The sequence below is a fragment of the Amblyomma maculatum genome, chromosome 4, assembly GCF_055883805.1.
Source record: "Amblyomma maculatum isolate TAMU_Amacu chromosome 4, ASM5588380v1, whole genome shotgun sequence".
NCBI lineage: Eukaryota > Metazoa > Arthropoda > Arachnida > Ixodida > Ixodidae > Amblyomma > Amblyomma maculatum.
Window position 1 is genome coordinate 174,862,838 of NC_139347.1, and position 16,303 is coordinate 174,879,140.

The 16,303-nt window shown below is 44.5% G+C and overlaps 1 pseudogene; it reads right to left on the reverse strand.

The window, feature by feature from the left end:
- Window positions 1-4,914: 4,914 nt before the first annotated feature.
- Window positions 4,915-6,525, reverse strand: LOC146193517 (uncharacterized; annotated as a pseudogene).
- Between the last annotated feature and the right edge of the window lie 9,778 nt (window positions 6,526-16,303).

The window sequence follows — 16,303 nt, forward strand, 5'->3', positions numbered from 1 at the left end:
ACAAAGATTAATGAAGAATCAGTGCTAATTGAAATTAAATGCACGTACAAGTACAGAAACCAGCAATTCATAAACTACGAGGAAATGCGCAGCTACCTTCCCTACTTGACATTCATTGATGACATCATTGAACTGAAAAAGACACATACATATTATACCCATATTCAGGCGCAATTGCATGTTCTCAATCTCCAATTGGGCCCTGTTGTATGTGTACACCCCAAAACATCCTGTAATGTTAAAGCCGTTCGAGATGAGCCCTTCCTGTGGAATCTAATACCTAAAATTGAATACTTTTATTTCAAGCTTCTTATAAATTTTTATTCTAGGTTGCAATGGTTGGTGTATTTTTTACGTTTTTGCTGCTTTCTATATTTGGATTTCTAAATATTTATTTATGTTCTTCTGATTTCTGCTTTGTTCAAATCGAATTATTTGTAGACTGAATATTTTATAGTTGTCACTGCACAACTGCTAGTCTGGGTGATCTAAGTGGCCTCATTTGCTTTGGTAGTTATTTTGTTTATGTTTCCTGCTCGACATCACTCCCCACAAGAGTTGGTGTGATATCGTCAGGTGCTTATTTCGCTTTCAACTGGAGCTCTGTGAACGATTTTTATTATTGAATGTTAGTGTTGTGCCATGGCATGTGGCTTATGGCAAGCAGAAATGTGTTGTAGCTGCTACTTGTCAAAGGACTTTCAGAAGCAACTCTGATTAATTGAAAGGATGAAAACGTGTTCATCTTGCAGTTTCTGTTTCGTCTTTAAACGAGCACTCACGTTTTTTGTCTAAGTACAAATTCTGCATTCTGGTTCTGTGCAATATCATATAAACACAAAGTGATAAACTTATAAAGTGTGGAGAAATAAACAATCTAAATTAAACAAAATAATCTTTGACTTTTTTACTCCTGGCATTTAGAGCTGTGATATTTACCACTTGTGTAAGATACAACTTTTTACTCTTTTACTCCTTCCGACATTTACAGCTGTGATATTTCGCATTTGTATAAGATACATCTTTTATATTTTGTTATATGAGTCTTCCGTGGCATTGATAAAGTGAAGTGTTGTGTTCTTTGGCTGCTGTAACATGTTCAACAAATGCATCTGTAAAAATATCTCTTGTTATGTTTTGATGGATGCAAGTTGATCGTTTGCATCTGTTGGTTACTTTCAAAGAACAGTTTATCTACTTCAAGTGGTAGCAGCTAATACTAGTAATTGTGCAAACACACACTATGGCCACATCAGCATTTGTTGTAGTAACTTTTTTAAGAAATCATGAAAGAATTCAGTGAAAAAAAACAATGACAATGTTGACATGTAACCCTGATCAGCTCGCTTACTACTAATGGTTTTTGCCACCTACATGACATCATTGTTTCGAACCTGCAGAAAAGGCAATTAATTCCTAAATACATTACAGCATGAGCAATGTTTGGCTTTCTCTAGAGCCTCATTCGGCAGAAAAAGTTCTTTTTACTCTCTATGCAGATAGCGCTGCTGTCTTCTCAAATAGCAGATTAAGTACAGGGATGGATAGGATTTTTTGTGAGGCTATGATGGGCACCATAGCGAAGGGCCAGAGATAATTTCAACAGTTTTTAACTTGCACTGACAACACACAGTACACCGGCTGCTGCGGCCAGGGTCAGCAGCCGAGCAACGCACTTCTGAGAGGGCAATTTATTTATTCAAAGATGGCCGGCGGTAAAGACCTAAAGACCCTCATTTACTGTAAACTATTGCAAGGGAAAGTAGAAATTCAAGGGGAATTATGGAGTGAATGGAGAGATGATGTTAGTACAATGAAGATCCTTGCAGTGATGCAAAGTACTGAGGAGATTTCGCACATACTTGGGGACACTCATCTTAAGCAAGTATATGCTGCGGATGTCTTCCATGCACACCATTTGCCACATAACTCACGAGCAATCATGGAACCTATGGGGTTGCTAGACATGCTAAATATAATTCAGTGAAACAGACATAAATGAAACATGTCGTATGGGCTTTACATCTTGTACTTCAATATGTTGTGATCTAAATTGCCAGCCCAAAGCATTTTCATGAGGAATGAAGTGTCAGAAAAATGTATTATTAAAATGCGGTATTTTCATGTGTTTGCACCTACTGGAGCAATGCAGGCACTGATGGAGAAATAATCCTAATGCTTTATTAAATCAAAGTTCTTTCAAAATTATAGTGGTTACGAAATGAATATTGCACAAGAGTGTTTGTTTTTTGTGTATCATTAGTGAAGTGCACATTTTTGCCACAACAGTTTTGGCTGATAGACACACTTGCTCTTTTTTCATCGCAATTTAGTCATTATTTGTCATTTAAGTATTTCACAAGCGCCGAGCGTGCTTGTAGTTGTGCTATACATTCCTGCAAAAACAGTCATCATGCGATCGTCATCCCCATGGTTCAACCAAACATTAAAAAGACTGCTGAATAAAAAGAAAAGGCTCTTCCATTATGCAAAACGCACCAACAGTTCCTGCGTATGGCAACAGTACTATAATGCGGAAAAAATTTTACTTTTACATGCCGCTAACGCTACAAAAACATTTTACTCAACCACTTTACCGTCAATGCTTCACAATAACCCTAGACAGTTTTGGAAAGCGATAAGTTCTAAGCCACTCAACTCATTATCACTGTGTGACGACCTAGGTTCACCCATATCACAAAATCTTGTGAACGAATCATTCAATCATGTCTTTTCTTGCCACTTTACTAATGCACCCGATGATTTCATGCCTCATTATCCACATTTTGATTACTCTATGGCAGACATACAATTCGAGCCTAACGGAATAAAATTGCTAATTGAATCTCTAAAACTGTCATCATCTGCCGGAGTCGATAACATCAACGCTAAAGTACTTCACAATACTAAAGATACTGTCGCCATCATTCTTTCCCACATTTTCCAGCAATCACTCGAACACAATGGCCTACCTCATGACTAGAAAGTGGGAAAAATTATTCCAGTGCATAAAAAAGGCTCACTATCGTCTCCTGAAAATTACTGCCCTATTTCTTTAGCCAGTGTTCTCTCCAAGCTAGTAGAGCATGTAATTCACTCACACGTAATGAAATTCCTGCAGTCTGTTAACTTCTTCCATCCCAGTCAGCACCGATTTTTAAAAAACCTAGCCTGCTCTAACCAACTATTATTCACTAACGACATCAGCTCTAGCTTGGACACTAGCACACCAGTGGATGCGCTGTTTTTAGATTTTGAAGTTACCCAGTTACAGAGTTACAGAGTTACCCACCGAAGACTACTCCATAAGCTTTCACTACTAAACGTAAACCCACTAGAGCTTGAATGGCTGCAGACTTTTTGACTAATCGCCAACAGTTTGTATGGGCCAATAACCGCGCATCTTCCTTGTCCCCAGTCACTTCTCGCGTACCACAAGGTGCTGTTTTAGGACCCTTAATATTTTTAATATACATTAAAGATCTTTCTAATAGCATGTCTTCTACCATTCATTTGTTCGCTGACGACCTGCGTCATTTACAGAAAAATAACAAACAGCATGGACTTATTTAAACTTCAGTGTGATTTGAAACTTGTTGAAACATGGTGCACTAATCGGTTAAACGTAAACATAAAGCTAAACGTAAACATAACCACTCTAGTCTCATTTGATCGTCGTGCATCATATCACACCGAAAAGTATACTTTATGTGGTGACAAAATACCTGGGAATTTCATTTACTCAAAATCTTACCTGGACATCTCATATAAATAACATCACTAACGAAGCTAACCGTGTTCTAGGATATGTTAGGCGAACACTACGACTTGCTCCCACTCACGCAAAACTGTCTGCTTATTTAACCTTAGTCCGCCCCAAACTAGAATATGCTTCCTCGATCTGGGACCCACACCAATCTAACTTTACCAAAACACTCGTATCCGTCCAAAACAGAGCGGTAAGATTTGCCTTTTCAGACTATTCATATCACACAAGTATTTCATCACTAAAACACAAAGCTAACCTTGCAAACATAGAATCCCGCGTAAAACCACCAGGCTGTGTCTTCTCCATAAATGCCGTTATCATCCCTGCACATCGCCAATCCGTCCAGATCAACCCTCAACAAGCCGTCCAACCCCCTCTTGCATCTACGTCATCTCAAGTCATTTTTTGTTTTAACAGCAAAAGATTTGAACTGTTTGCCTGCAGAAGCTGTGACTCATCTCGACAACGCGGACTTCAAATCATTCATTGAAAATATACCTTGATGTAAGCCCACCCCTCCCTAATGCCTCTCATGGGCCTTTGAGGTACTAATAAATAAATAAATAATAAATAAAAAACTCGTGGTGTGATGTGTGCTGCACACTGCATTTTAATAGCTCTTCCATTGCAGAATTTGACAGCTTTGTACAGGTGAATGTATCAATAAATGCAGGCACCAACAATGTGAAAGACACCATTACAAAAATTGAGTCACTCACCAAAAACTCATTGGTGCATTAATGTACCCATTCATCATCCGAAAATTGAAGGGGAAATGAGGGGCTCATTGTGATACAATGAAAGGTGCCAATAATCTGGGAGTCCAAGGTAAACATATGAATATTTTTTTTATTGTTTTGTAGTTGATATTGGACCATAATTAGTCGTGTAATGAGTTTATGGCCAGCCTATTGTTTTTGGTTCCACTTTGCATTTAATTATCCTTCTCCCTAAACTCACTGCACAACTTACTCTCGCCAATATCAGCTACAAAAACAATAAAAAAAAAAGATATCCTCTATGTTTACCTTGGGCTCTCAGACTGTTGGCTCCTTTCATCATCCGAGCCACACATTGTTGTAAAGAATTTTCTGTTAATATGAAATCACAACCCTTGCACCGACACAGCATGGAGCCATATAGCTCTACTCCTTATTAATTGGCGCCTGCATATTCTGAAGAGCAGCACAAGCTGAAATGACAGTTCAAATGCGGCACCAGGCTTAGAGATACTGTTACTGAGGGTATGATAAATCTTCAACCTTTGTATGACTCTGTGTACATGAAGGCGTACCTACGCAATCTCATATGTTTTTTTTTCCATACATTCTTCTCACAGTTGAGCTCCTCCTGAAATAAAGGGAGGCATGAGCAGCACAGCACCTCTGCCTCCCACGGTTGTACGAAGGCTTGGAAATCCTTCGTCACTCGGAACTAAACCGCCTGGTTTGAGAAGCTGCAAAAAGCAAGAGTCTTGAGCGATGAATGAATCAGTATGCCGCCCTCCATACACCTTCCATATAAAACTATAAAACTTATCATGCCGTTGGGAATTATTCCTATTAAGACCTTTAAAGTGTATCCCCCCTTATAATGAGAATACAGCATGTGCGGACAATCAGGATTCGAGAGCATTTTTGTTCGCATCTCGGTGCAGTCTATTATTAGCCTGCAATTTGGATACTTCTCTTTAAATGGTACAGGAAGAGAACGTTTGGTTATCTCTCGTGATATCATAAACAGCCAATTCTTCAGAGAAACACTTAAAACACTGAATGTTTTCCTAAACACAGTTGATGCTGTTGGGGCTGTGATGCCAAACATTGCTCCCAAGGCACTGTATGTTATCCCAAGTCGGAGCTTGGTGAGGAACAAGCAAAGCTTGTCTTCCCTTGATACGGCATTGTATATGTGCTTTGGTAGAGGCATCAAGTTCAAAAGAAGGCAAAAGACTTGCAGTGTTAAACCGCACAAATCTTGCAGTGCCTCTTCTTTTTCCTTTAGGTACTCAAAGCCACAAAATCCGCAGCTCCTTTTCGAGTTTCCATCTGTGCTTGCGACCTTCAGAAGAAAGACAAACAAGAAAGCATTAAGATGAAATGCATCAAGATGAAGGGCAATCAGAAGATGCAATAATAAATAAAAAATAATATTTCCACTATACTGCAACTAAAAGCATTCATTCCAAAATAAAATCGATGTTGCCATGACATCATGTAAAACTAAGTAAATTAAGCAGAAAAAGGAAATTAAAAATTAACATTTCATAATACTGCCAGCGAACTGCAATGTATTTTTTGTCTGTTACAAGCAAGACAGTGTCACAGTGTAAAGGCAAGAGCCTCCTCCACTTTCTGAGAGAAAACACTGCACATGATTTTCGTTAGCGCAAGATTGCAAAAAATACTCAAAAGTAAAACTCTTTCCTGCTCATTTCTTTGTGTTCGACATGAGTTAAGGCCTGGGGGCCACTTAATTGTTGCTGAAAGAAGCATGCTTAGCTTGCCTGAAGTTGCACATTCTTCTGTCTGGCTTGTCTCAAAAAAAGGGGCGGGGTAAAAATGGAACACTAGTGGAATTTGTACCACTGCATGAGTCAGTTGAAAGAACATTAATGAAAAGAAATAGTGATTACAGAGGCAGATGCACCGTTTACATTCCCCTGTAATGGAAGGATAGCCTTACAGCAACACTCTTTGTAGTGTGTTGACCATCATTTCTTGAGCCACATGCATGCACCAAAGGATCTCAAGCATTGGTGCTGTGGGATAAAGGGCTAGTGCTTGTTTCCAGACAGGCGTCAGAAAAATCCACTTCTGTTTGGTAAAGCTGTAGCTTTTCTGAGGGTGACGTTTCTGACACCTGTGTCGTCACTACATCATTTGTTGCAGGTGACGGATGTTCAGCTGCTGCATCGAGATGCCTGGACGAGGTTGCCTGGTTGAAACGCCTTTTCCACCTGCATTGCACAGTCCTAGCATGATCAATGTCAGTCATGGAATCATATAATAGTGGGCATGGCTTAAATAAATGCAATATGGACATTTACTCATTTTGTACACCAATAAGGGAACTCGGTATGCTGAAAGATAACCATGCTTGTAGTTTACAATTTAAGCTTTAGCTTTGCTTTCATACCTTTGCGCCCTTTTCTGGTCAGGTACCTTCTTTCTGTACGCTGGTGGGAAAATGGTTGGGATGTAGGTGGGATGTTCGCTGATATCATTCCTGCAGTTTCCAACAAAATGAGTGCTGCAGATTCGTGTATATGCCTTGGGCTCCCACGTATAGTGCTGTCAAGACAGTGCAAGAAAAAATATAATGGCTTTTAGTTTTCAGTTATGTAATTAGTGTCTGCTAATCTATTAGCTGTAGTTTGTTAGGTGCAACAACATTTATTATGCTCAATGTGAAAAAAGCTTTAGTTATTTAAGAATAACTTGAAGATGTATTTGTTGAATTTCTGATTTGTATACTTATTATATGTCTAATATATATGTTATTACTTTGCTTTGTATAAATAACAATTAGCTAATTATGTTGTTATTTTCTTTTATTGTAACGATCGATCGGGGGTCCCTGTGCTGTGTTCTGATTATGGGACCTTCGTCTGTATTTTTATGTACTTTATAAGTATGTTCATACAAACGTGCACAAATCGAAAGGTAGCAACAAAGAAAAACCAAGCATTTGTCTGTGCAATTCTAAACAAAAAAACGAAGTGAATGAAGAAAAAAATGAAAAAGCTTACATTAAATGTCAATCAGTTTCGACACGAATAAACAGCGTTCTCAAGAAGTAAATGCATGCAGCTGAGCCTTTGACAACATATATGCTGTAGTAATAACGCAAAATTTACTAAACGCCGTTTTGAACTAACAGCGCTGCGCGAACTGGTGGAGGAAAAACATCGAAAGCGCCGGGCGTCCCTCGCCCGCATCCCCACCTGTTCCTTAACGATGAACGCCACCTCACTAAACAACTTGCTATCCTGCATATTTAACCGCCTGGAAGCATGTTTACTGGAGAATAGAAGAAAACTGCGAGTAGCGACGGCTTATAAAATACGTGTTAAGAAAACGCGATGTTCTATCCACGCAACCTTAACTCCACTTTCACAACACTATTACAGGAAGAAGGTAATGTGAGCAACAGTTACCGCAGCCGTGGCTTGCAATCATGCCCTCCGTTAGTAAGTTGAGTGGGTGTAGACATAGAAAGCAAAAAGCTGCAAAAGCCAGAGCATTAGGCGAGATAAAACCGGCAGTACTTACTTGAACCACCTTACTGCGGTAACCCACGCTTGCCGCCTTTCTCGTACCACTTTCCCGGGAATCTGGTGGATCACGTTCTTTAGTGTTCCGTGTACTGAATTGTGACAGCCTAAGACACAACAACACCTCGTACCACCACTTCGCTTTGGCGGGACCACTTCAGTCATCGCGAATATTGCTCCCGAGCAACTGTGCAACCGCACGGGCACGCAAAACTAGCAGACCGTCTGCTCCGGCGGTGTCCCGACTTTCCACGGCTCGCCGCTGGGGTATTGGCGTCGCGCCACTAAACTTGAGCTTGGACTCCCTATAGCTGAGTCACCTCCACTGCCTCGTGGGGACAGAACAGATTATAGAGAAGAAAGAAAAAGAAGAGTGAAAGAAAAACGCGCGTCGCAACAGCCGTCATCCTTCACCGAAGCGGTGGCGTGTGCACTGACGGCCTACAACAGATACAACTGCAGTTACAGACTAGCCCCTGCTGCAAGCTGCAGTGGCCTACGAGTCCCAGCCCCGTCGGACCAGAAGCAGCTATACGCGCCCCGGTGAGTTGCAAAATGATTCGTCGGGAGGCATTTTAAGGTAGTGCATCGATAGCGGAGCACTGCACGTGCCAATCCAGCTTTGCGCATCCGCACGTACACATTATGCTCGCAGGGCGCCGAGGTGCCGAGCACAAGGAGGTGCTGAAGTGCCAGGAAACTCAGGTATGAAGTGAGAAAGCATCGCAGAGTACAAGGGATTCAAGTGTGGAGTTGACAGCCAACGTACTGTGGTATAGCGCTGCCTAGATACCCTTGGATCGGCTACATTAAGCTCACTATCACAATTGTCCGCATTTCCAGCTCATCTCTAATTGATGGTATCGCTGATGCTTGCCTCCCCGCGCCGTCATCTGGTCATCTTCACTGCTACTACAACTTGGATTCCTTATGCCGCGTTCTTCGAAGCAACGCCAGGGGCGCCTTGCAGTTCATCTATCTGTGTTCGCGCTGTCTGCAACAAATTCCTGCTTTTCTTCGGACGCACATGATCTTATGAACACCTTTCTTTAACCTAATAGGAACCGAAAATACGACTAGTTGGTGAAGATTCATAATTGGAAGCTCAAAAAAGACAGGACAAAAGTGAATGAAGAGGCAGTTTTGGGGCAAAATGCTTGGGAAAGGGGTCATAGTTTTCTAATTGTTGCGCCAATGGCACAGGGCTTCGTTCCGCCATTTGACAAGAATAAGTCCGCCTCGCGCTGGAAAAGCCCCTTATGTGGTCGTTTTGTGCACAAAGCCAACACAATGAAGATTGAAAAATAACACAAAATGCCTCGAGTGGCACCATGGAGGCCGGTGGCGTGCAATGAGAGTGTTCAAGCCTGTTGCGTCTCCTCGTTCGCTTTGGTCCTCTGTTTTACCGCTGCCAAGTACGAATTCTTTAACCTGTAGTGTTGTGCGTGTTTCGAGTGTGTTTTTTTAAAGTGAAAGCTTTACTATTACTTCGGTAGTATCAATGGCGCGCTTCATATGGCCTTGAATGTGCCTCTCAAATCTGGCTACAGGCCACCGCGAAGCCGAGCCGACAGCCCAGACGGCCCGACTTCTGCGTACACCAGCAGGCTACGCACTGCTCTTTTCTATGCACACAACCCTAAGTGACTCTCATCAGGAGGCACCCCATTACCTCCTTCATTTCGTTCCAAAATTTTAGTGCCCCTTGCTTAAAAAATTACGAGTTCAACGCTGCCGAACGAAATATAGAGCAAAAGCATTACCTGCGGGTGACCGAGCGTTCTTCTCTTTTTCTTCTTCCTCAGCCCACATATAAAGCCCCGCTTTAACCGAGCCGTATGAACCTGCCTTAGTGGCCTATAGCGGTAACGTGAATGCCAGGGTCCTAGGAGGCTGATTCTGACCTAACCGTCTCATGTGAAACGAGAGACCCAAGTTGGCAGCTCCTGCTAACCGCGCCACGCCGCCGCTTGAGTTGGGAGCCCATCTCTCGTTTTTTGCTACGTAAGTTGTGACGTCGCAGCATCACGTGGGTAACACTTTGCTAACGCCGCGCTACGTCGACGCTTCAGTTGGTAGCCGAGCTCTCAACTTAGTGTCACGTGGGGTGTCACGTCGCAGCGTCACGTGGGTAAGACGTACGTGGCTACCGCCGCGCTACGCTGAAGGCTCGAAACCTAGAGTAGCATTGCTTTCGCAATAAAGCATGAACTCGGAACGGGACGGGAACCGCAGAACAGCCACCGCGCAAGCCTTACGCAGACATTATGGAGAAAACCGCATTGTAGCATATTTAGTAGCGGCCACTTATGAAAACGCCCATCGTAAGTTACTAGCAGTTACAAACAATCATGCAAAACATCTCTCTGTTTGCTCCGTTCTTACCGATTCTACAACAGAAGCGGAGGAAGCAGCCATTGCACTAGGCTTGACATCTGCGCCCGCCACTAAAATCATCTCTGATTCAAAGTTGGCTATCCTTAACTTTGCCAATGGTTTACTGTCCCCCAACACCCACCGTATTTTGAGTGTTTGCCAACCCCGACAATTCGTCACCTTTATTTGGACGCCCGCACATGCAGGGTTTCCTGGTACTGGGGAGGCTCACTCCCTGGCCCGAGATCTCACTTTCCAGGCTGGGGAAGAACGGGCTTCCTTAGATGTCGGGGAGTGCATACTGTCCTTTTGTAACATCCTTACCTACAAATGCGAAAATAGGAAAACTTACGCACCTCCTGCCCCGACTTTCACAATAAATCAAGCTGCCCATTGGCGTAAGCTACAACAGCGCACAACCCCATACTCCATCCTTCCCCACGCCCGCTTTCCTGATCAATTTCCTGGTTCCTGCAGGATCAGTGGCGAACCTGGTGACTTTCTACACACATTACTCACCTGTCCCCCATCCACACCCTCCTTCATCAGAGGTGGCCCTAGATTACTGGGACCACCTACTCACCAGTACCTCCGATCAGGACCGGGGCAAAATTATTACTAGCGCTCTGGCTAAGATAGCCCTTCAAGGCCTTTCCTTTCCTTTATACCCCTATTGCAAAAACTAGCGTCTCCAGTTGGAAACCAGTAAGATTTTCGCGCTGGTTTTGCACTGGATCTGCTTGGCATGCTGGAGGTCTGCGATATTCACTGGAGCAGTAACGAGAAGACACTGGCTGCACTGGTGCGATGGGAGAAAAACGCTGGGATTAGACTTTTGACGCTGGGTGTGTCGCTGGCATCCGCGATGCACTGGGAGAAGCGCTGTATGTGCGCTGGGGCCGCACTGGTCCCAGTGCCCCAGTATAGCCGGTGCGGCCTGCGGCGCCAGCCGGAGTAGCATCCCTCAGGGGCCAACAGGGCAACAGCGTACTTTCAATCGACCATCGGGGGGCATATGAAAAATATGGTTCAAGCAAGCGCTTTTTGCTGGGAAGTCGTTACGCATTGTAAGAAAACAAAGGCAGTATCTTTTTTCTAGAGTTTCCATGTTTCGACAGGTCGTTTCGAGCGTTTCGAGAGACAACGACCGCCGCGCCTCGATCTCATGACACACTGTCGATTAACGGACAGCTAAAGCTGGAATTGAATAATGTGGGCTACCACTATAACCATCTTCCCAGCTGATCTTAAGGGCACTCTAACACAATAATTACTGTCAAAATGATCAATTCGGGCTCAATCGCAGACGAGCGTAGCCTGCACCACGGCCCAATATAAACAGCAGAAAGAAAACCTAAAACCAGGAAGAGGGTAGTTTACCGAGCGATGGGCCCATGGGAGAAAAAGCAGCAACATACAGCGCTTGTAACACATAATATTTGGCGTGTTTCTCAAGCTTTTGCGCTCCTTCTTACTCTGCGGTTCAAGCAGCCGAGCCCTCGGTCATCGCAACGCTACCCGCAATGTTTACATACAAATAAGGTTTAGTTACACGCAATTAGGGTCATCGCTGTGGCGCTTGCCGGTATTGAAGCTTGGTCGCACTTTTTTCCTTGAAGGCTTCTACTAAAGCTCCGTGTTCAGCGAAAATTACGCCCACAGTAACAGAGCACCCCCCAAGAGCCGGCGTTGGTAAATTTGCCAGCGATGTCAAACTCCACATGTTAAAATGATTCCAGTGCACAAAATAGCGCGCATAGGCACCCAGAACATTACTTGCAAGTCGTGAGAGCAGACAGCAAGCTAAAATGATCAAGAACTTGCAATTGTTAGAGCGGTAGCAATGGCCTGTAGACTGCGAGACATGAAGTCCCAACATTATAACTGCGGTTCATGACATAAAATGCAGAAATGGTTCAAGAAAATCCAGTTCTCGGCGTGGCCGAGTCAGGAAATAAAGAAAAAAAAAGAGTGGTTAGCGTGCTGAGCTAGTGCTGAGCTGAGCTGAGCGTGCTGAGAAACTGTGTTCGAGGCGCGCTTGGTGCACAAATTTCTTTCTTTTTTTTAGGTTTTTTATGTACCTAACTTTTTCGTTACTTTTGCCTTTTAATTTTTGTCCCACACCTTTTTTTTTCTTCGGGCGAACAGTGCTGCCAGTGCGGAGCGTCCCAGTATGCCGCGTCCTAGTGCGCCCAGTTTCCAGCGTCTTACTGGGACCATAATCAGGTATGGCGCTGGGGCGCTGGCACCCAGTAGCACTGCTTTTTGCAACAGGGTTAAGATGGCCTTCTGTAGATTTAGGGGGTTCTAAAATGTCATGTAGGGGGCTGCACCCCCACCCTATGTAATTTTGACTCAAAATGTTTTTACCACCACCGCCAAGCCGCCTATGTCATCTTCGTACGCGTCGCGCGGAGCCGGCAGCTCTCACATCTTCAGCTGCTGCTCCGTTTCTTCTTCTGTATAAAGTACCTATTTGTTCTTCACAAATCTGGCAAACGTCAACCGTATCGATACATTCACAAATATAAAACATTGTCTGACAGAATGCCATACATTCTTCTAGTCCTCTGTCAACCCTGAACAGCATTGCCTGGCGAAAATGCACACAGCAATCCAGTCCCCTGCCTCCTTTATCCTTCCACGGGCACCGCTTCCAATCTGACTCGGCTACTTGGACTTCTTCGTTCAAAATACCGTCGACACCTTTGTGCCGTCTGGACCCGATTGCTGTACAGTTTAGGTTAGCACACATTCACAAAGGAATCGCACGTTTTCAACCTTGTTGCGAAAGTAACACTACGCCAGCCAGCTCGGCTCGTCACGTATGCTCGTATGCCGTGCCATCTATATAGATCTCTGGTTTCACATGGACGGTTATGCCAGAATCAGCCTGCCAGAGTCCTGGTATTCACGCTACCTCTAGAGGCCACTAAGGCACGTTCATATGGCTTGGCTAAGGCTGGGCTTATATGTGGGCTCATACCCTCATATACCCTCATACCCCTATTGCAAAAACCAGTGCCACTGGGAGCCAGCGCCCCAGCGCAATACCTGATTATGGTCCCAGTATGACGCTGGAAGCTGGGCGCACTGGGACGCGGCATACTGGGACGCTCCGCACTGGCGGCGCTGTTCGCCCGGAGAAAAAAAAGGCGTGGGATAAAAATTAAAAAGTAAAAAGTAACGAAACAAGTTATGTACATAAAATACCTAAAAAAAGTAAAAACAAAGAGTGCACCAAGCGTTCCTCGAACTAAATCCCTAGGCACATATCAATCACCAGCTCAGCACGCTAACCACTCAGCCACGCTGAGGTTGTTTTTTTTCTTTATTTCATGGAAAAACTTCCGTAAAAAGGAACTACTCCGCTTACTTAAACATGTCCATGTCTAAAGTTACCGGGCTGCTTAATACGAGCCCGTCATATCCTCAGCCCGACCATGCACAATCATCAGAAAATCCAGTTCTCGGCGTGGCTGAGAATCGCTTCTCAGCCACGCCGAGAACTGGATTTTCGTGAAACATTTCTACATTTTACGTCATAACCCGCATTTATAAGGTTGGGACTTCATGTTTCGCAGTCTACAGGCCATTGCTACAGCTCTAACAATTCTAACTTCTTGATCATTTTAGCTTGCTGTCTGCTCTCACGACTTGCAACAAATGTTCTGGGTGCCTACGCGCGCTATTTTGTGCACTGGAATCATTTTAACATGTGGAGTTTGACATCGCTGGCAAATTTACCAACGCCGGCTCTTGGGTGGTGCTCTGCTACCGTGGGCGTAATTTTCGCTGAACATGGAGCTTTAGTAGAAGCCTTCAAGGAAAAAAGTGCGACCAAGCTTCAATACCGGCAAGCGCCACAGCGATGACCCTAATTGCGTGTAACTAAACCTTATTTGTATGTAAACATTTCGGGAAGCGCTGCGATGGCCGAGGGCTCGGCTGCTTGATACGCAGAGTAAGAAGGAGCGCAAAAGCTTGAGAAACATGGGAAATATTATGTATTACAAGCGCTGTATGTTGTTGCTTTTTCTCTCATGGGCCCATCGCTCGGTAAACTACCCTCTTCCTGGTTTTAGGTTTTCTTTCTGCTGTTTATATTGGGCCGTGGTGCAGGCTACGCTCGTCTGCGATTGAGCCCGAATTGATCATTTTGACAGTAATTATTGTGTTAGAGTGCCCTTAAGATCAGCTGGGAAGATGGTTATGCATGGTAGCCCACATTATTCAATTCCAGCTTTAGTTGTTCGTTAATCATCAGTGTGTCATGAGATCGAGGCGCGGCGGTCGTTGTCTCTCTCGAAACGCTCGAAACGACCTATCGAAACATGGAAACTCTAGAAAAAAGATACTGCCTTTGTTTTCTTACAAATGCCCAACGACTTCGCAGCAAAAAGCGCTTGCTTGAACCATATTTTTCATATGCCCCCCGATGGTCGATTGAAAGTACGCTGTTGCCCTGTTGGCCCCTGAGGGATGCTACTCCGGCTGACGCCGCAGGCCGCACCGGCTATACTGGGGCACTGGGACCAGTGCTGCCCCAGCGCACATACAGCGCCTCTCCCAGTGCATCGCGGATGCCAGCGACACACCCAGCGTCAAAAGTCTAATTCCAGCGTTTTTCTCCCATCGCACCAGTGCAGCCAGTGTCTTCCCGTTACTGCTCCAGTGAATATCGCAGACGTCCAGCATGGCCAGCAGATCCAATGCAAAACCAGCGCGAAAATCTTACTGGTTTCGCACTGGAGGCGCTGGTTTTTGCAATAGGGACGTCATACGCTTGAAGGCTGAGCTTCGGTGTCCTCGATATTTAGATGTAAAAAGCACCTTCACTACCAGCACCCCAAACTCCGGCGAACTTTGATGCGTTCAACGGAACGCTGGTTGTGTGCGAAAAACATTCGGTCGCCCGGAGCCTAAGCTTTCGCTCACACTAGTAAGCCGTAAGTCACAAACGGGAGGCACCACGAAACCCCCAGGAGGCGGCCAGCAGACGTAACGGGTGAAGAGCGCGCTGCACGTCTCGAGAAAATGAAGAGGGCTTTTTTGGCCGGCGTACTTTTTGAGCCTTGACACCTCAAAGGTGGTCGGCGAGCAGACTTTGCACAAAGAGCGGGCGAGCACGAGTCGGCCACGGGAGCTTTACCGTCCCTTCAAGAGTAGCCCCTTTGGAAGTATGTGTTGTCTGTGCGACCGGCTGTGGCATAAAAATGATCCAACACCAGTAAGCGGACTTATGCATCCGACTCTTCATTTGGCCACAATCGTAGCCATACAGGCGTTTCTTTCGCAATTCAACTAGGGTTCCTCAGAGCTAAACCACAGCCAACTGTTTCTACATCGGTTCAACCGTGTTAAACCTTTTCTTAACTTTTTTTTGCTTTCATCTCATATAGGATCTAAAGCTTTAAAGGATACGCATAGCTTCATTTAGTTTTGTTTGATATGCGCGTTATCTCATGTGAACATGCACGCGATATCGTTCTCCTTCTGCAGTTGAGAGGGCTTTTCTACTTAGTGACAACTGGCGTCCACAGCAAGACAAACTTTACTTACTTTAGGGGTTTTTTAGAAAAAGAGCGATGAGCATGCTCGCTAAGCATTTGATTAAATTGAACAAATATTTGGGGGTGCGATATGCCGAGCTGCGTTGATGAGCAGGAAGAGGAAAGCGATGCACATGCAGCCGAGCCAAGCACGCCAAGGCCAAACAGAACGCGAGAGCACCAAAGCACAAGCAGAGGCCAAACGAAATTATGCTAAGTCACTAGCAGAGTCTTACGAGTGCCGATTGCAACTCAAATCAAGGCTCGGAAAAACTGCTGACAGTAACCGAGAACCTGCAACGTGGCTCTCAGTATGGTTAGCCCACACAA